This window comes from Mus pahari, chromosome 17 (genome assembly GCF_900095145.1).
Source record: "Mus pahari chromosome 17, PAHARI_EIJ_v1.1, whole genome shotgun sequence".
NCBI classification, from domain to species: domain Eukaryota; kingdom Metazoa; phylum Chordata; class Mammalia; order Rodentia; family Muridae; genus Mus; species Mus pahari.
The window spans coordinates 23,471,794-23,476,197 of NC_034606.1; the positions used below are offsets into that span (position 1 = coordinate 23,471,794).

A 4,404-nucleotide genomic window follows, 5' to 3' on the forward strand; every position below is an offset into this window, starting at 1 on the left:
CGAAAACGTAGGCCGAACTCAGGGCGCGTGACGACCCCACCCGCGTTCTGCCCCCACACACTGCAGGAGGACCTGGAGTCTGGGGAGTTGCTGGCGCCGGGCAAACCCTAGCGCCCTGCGGTCTCACAGTCCGCCACTCCACGTGGTGAGGATCAACAGTTTGTTGAGCTCATCAGTGACACCTTGAACTTTTCATAAAGAAAATGGGTATTGCACCGAGAGGGTTTGGCCCCGGCCGCGCGCCGGGTCGTGCTCAATAGTCAATGGTCTCGCTTGCGCCTCCCCCACCTCTTCCCGCAAAAATTCCAATGAGTCCGTTACTGGACTCAGACTTTTAAGCACTCCCCCAACACACACCCGGGATGACCACTCATCTGAGCCTTTAGGGGCAGCCTCCCCCCACCAGCAGCTCCCTCCTAAAAATGACATTTTGCCGGAGTCTGCGGAGGGGCCTGAATTTCACTTTGTAACTTTCTGCGGAACCCGAGCCCGGGTGGCAGCTCCGGTGGTGGTATCGTATGCAAATACGCATGCTGACGTTACAGATCATGTGGGTTTTGGCGTAGATTCCCCACTGATCGAGGCATTTCCCCCCTTTTTTTCTTTTTTCTTTTCTTTTTTTTTTCTTTTTCTTTTCTTTTTTTTTTCTTTTAAAATTTTCGACCAAGCGTTCTCCGTACGGGGGCTTTTTTCTGTCTGTCTGTCTGTCTGTCTGTCTGTCTGCCAGGCTGGCTTTCCCCCACCACCACCTCTTTCCCACGGAGCCCGAGTCGGGCGCCGGGTGGGGAGTGGGGAGTGGGTGGGGGGAGCCAGCAGAGTTCCATTTTGGAACGCCCGTGCCTCGTCTCCGCGTTCCCAGCCCGGGTCCCCGCGTTCGCAGCCCCGGCGCAGGTAAGAAACTTCGCCCCGGCGCGGAGCACCCGCAGCGGGCACCGCCAGCCCGGAGCCCGACACGCCGGGCGCCCGCCACTCTAGCCCAACTTTCCCACCGCCGCCGCGGCTCCCGAAAATGTGTTGTTAATGGGACTTGGCCGGGTTAGGAATGGGGGTGCGCGGGAGGGGGTGTGCAGGCTCCCCCCCTTTTTTTGCGGGTGGGAGGAAATCCGCGGTTTCGAGGAGGGGAGTACGGAGATTTTTTTTTTAATGAAATAGTTTTGATTACAAGTTTGGATAAATGGAAGCCAGACCGAGGAGGAGGAGGAAAAACATGTCTACGTTTCCCTATGTCGACATAAGCCACAAAAAAATATGGCGTCCGCTTTCGACAGGGCGTTACGTAGACCCGACTCTGTTTTTTATTTATTTATTTATTTTGTGGCCGGCTTCCTGCCTTCTTGGCCAAACTGCGGCGCTTTGTGCGAACCGGGCAGGTCCCGTGGGGACTCCACCGGGACGTGGCCCCGTCTCGGTGTTTTTTGGAAGCCTGGGGGCTGCGTGTGGCTGCTCCCCTCCCTCCCCCGCTCTCCCCTCTGCTCTCCTCTCCTGGTGACGATTCGCCGTAATGTGGTGGCAGGAAGCATGACGCCGTGTTGAGGCTGCCTCTCCTCGCGTCGCTCCTGGTGGCTGCAGGCGGCCGGCGCGCGGCGCGGCGCGGCGCGGCGCGGCGCGGCGCGGGCGGCGGGCGAGGGACCTGCGGGCAGGGCCTGAGTGCGGCGCTGTGCCCACGCCCCGCTCAGGTGCGCGGGGAGGGGGATGCGGGGGACGCGCGGACCCTGGGGGCCCTGCTGTCCCTGGCCTGCCGGGACCAGCCGGAGCCCGGGTCTCCCGCCTGAGTGACCGTGGCGTTTTCCAGTCTGCCCCACAAGAGGTTAAGCATTGCTGGCTGGCGTTGGAGCGTCTTTGTGGCTTCCCCCAGGACTTGAGATCCTGAGCTTTGCAAACTTGCCCTTTCCCTAGCAGCTTTGCAGGAGACCCAACAAGCTCGGAAAGTTGGAAAACAGGAGCATCACAGGAACGTCCCTTTGGCCCCCTAGCTGTGCTGTGCTCCAAAGGTGGTGGAGGAGGATGAGAAGGACTTATCCAACTGGGTGGGTGGAGGAGACCTGTCGCGGTAGCCAAGTCGTGATTTGCCCAGACTTCCACCTGATTGATTGGCTTCAAAGCCAGTGGGGTCTCTGTGTTCCACTGTTCCGAGAAGGCCTTTTGTTGGGGGCGGGGAGGAGGAGGGAGTGCCCCTCCCTCTTCAGAGTCAAGGCTCAGCTGGGGCCCCAGGCATCACTGTCCTTTAAAGCCCAGAGTTCTCCCTTTGCTACTCTCTGAAGATCTTTCTTTCTGGAAGTGAACAGCTCCTCAGTTCTCAGGCCAGCTCCGTGCTGAAGCAGAACCTAGGAGACAGGAATGCCTCTCTGTGACCCCCCTAAGCTCTTGGACTCCCCACAACAATTCTCTTAAAACATACTCTCTCGGTTCGGCTGCTCTAAGAGTAGAGCAGAATTTAATGCCATGGAAGTGAAGAGAGGCTGAGCGCTCCTGGAGACTTAAGTCAAAAGGTGATTTTCTGTTTCTAAGAGCCTCCAGTTTAAGCGGTTCAGACCCAGGGCAGTAATGTCAAAACGCATTTGGATGATGGCCAAGAGGAATAAATATCTTGTTAAATGACCTGTTTGATAGTAAAAATAGACTAATGGGGCCGGCAAGTGATTCCGTGGGACCAACACAAAGGTTTAAGTTTAAAGTGAAAGTTACATAAAGCTGTTTACATTTGTTCTTTTAAGGCCAGGGGGAAATCTAAGAATAAGATTTTTAAAAAAAGTCTCCCTGACAATAATCAGGCCTGTGGTGTGTGGAATGTTGTTACTGTTAAAAAAAAAAATCTCGACTTCATCACTATTCTATGAACTTGTACCTTACTTTCTAGCAGGGTTTGATGTCAGCTAAGGAGAAAATTCAGAAGGCCGAAGTTTTGGGATAAATCAGTGACTCGTCATTTAAAGAGAGAGGTGGAAAAACAAAAAGCAAATACACTGCAAATGTTGGATTCCCAGGTTGAAAACAGAGGAACTTGACTTGTCCAATGTTGATCACATCCTGGTGCATCGGGGCCCTGGTGGTTTTGAGAACACTGTGCCTTTAACAACTCTGGGGGGGAGGGGGATCATGTTGCTGTTTGGTAAGTGTTCCGAATACTGCTGTTACAGTATCTAGGCTTGCTGGATGGTTAGCATGCTTTATCATGCAATCTTCACCATTACCCCACAAACCAACTATTAGTATAGTCTTTAGATTCTGATGGAGGAAACGGAGGCTCCTAGAGGTAAAGAAAGCTTGACCAACCCACAGGGCGCAAGGTAGAGAGTCTGTGACATTCATCTCTGATAACAAGGAGGTTGTTACAATGACCAACCACTGGGTCAAGTGCAGGCAGAGCTGAGAGCAATAGCTACTGCCCTGGGTCTTCATCAGGGACTCGTCTGGATTTCATTTGTCTCTTCGTTTGTTTGGCGAGTAAGCATTTGATGCATTTGTTCATTCAACAACTATAATGTTCTGGATCCTAACAAGAGCCCACAGTCATTACACACTTTCCTATGCTCTATAGACGAAGAAGCACAGAGGCAGAGAGGTCAACTCACTTGTCCCAGACCAAACAGCTCATGAGTCTCAGTGTCAGCACCCGCAGCATGGGTGCTCCCACTGCTGCACCACAGTGCACTGCACCAGACATTGTGGGGATGCTTCGGGGACCAGAGCCCCTGGGCTCGGCACAAAGCTTGGCTCCACGCTAATGGAGATGCTGGTGGGATAAAGACCCCCTACCCTCTAGGAGTTTGAACAGACAGTAGGAGCGCTCATTAGGCCCAATCAAGCAGAATTAAGTAAGTGCTATAATTGAGGAAAGCAGCCATTGTGGATGCTCAGGGAGGGTGTGATTGTGCTGCTCTCCCAGAGGGCCTCACGGGGACTCTCCTTGAGGGGATAGCATCTAAACTGACCCGTGAATGAGAAAGAACAATGCCTGGGCGAGGTTGCATGGGATAGCATGGATTCAGCTGTGAGCGACAGAAATTCCAAAGGCCACGTGACTTTTTTTGGGGGGTTGGGGGGTGGAATGCTGCCTCAGCTGTATCCTTGGGAACCCAAACTGTGTCTTTTCCTTGTGTCACCCTTAGCATGTGGGTCTTAGGCCTGAAGTTTAAGAGAAGGGAAGTGCACTGTCTCCAGGCCTCCACCAGAGCTATGCTGTGTGGTGACCCAAGTAGACCAGGGAGAGATTGATCAAGTGTTCTTGGTCAAGCACTTTACTGCTGTGACCCTAATAGAGTTTGGCTTACAGGGCGGAAAAGGGGGTGAGTAGCTGTTGATTTAGCAGGTAGGATGTCTGAAGTCTCAGATAGGAAGTGAAAAAGAGCTGGGGGGGGGGGGGGGGGAGTAAGCTGTCTGCAGCCTAGGAAGTGGAGAAAGGGA

The 4,404-nt window shown here is 53.6% G+C and overlaps 1 protein-coding gene across 1 annotated transcript in view; it reads left to right on the forward strand.

Moving 5' to 3' along the window:
* Positions 1-498: 498 nt before the first annotated feature.
* Positions 499-4,404, forward strand: part of Zhx2 (zinc fingers and homeoboxes 2) — a 148,399-nt gene continuing 144,493 nt past the window's right edge. The window contains exon 1 of the mRNA XM_021216901.2: positions 499-891. The gene's annotated coding sequence lies outside the window, so the exon portion shown is untranslated. The remainder of the gene's footprint in view (positions 892-4,404) is intronic.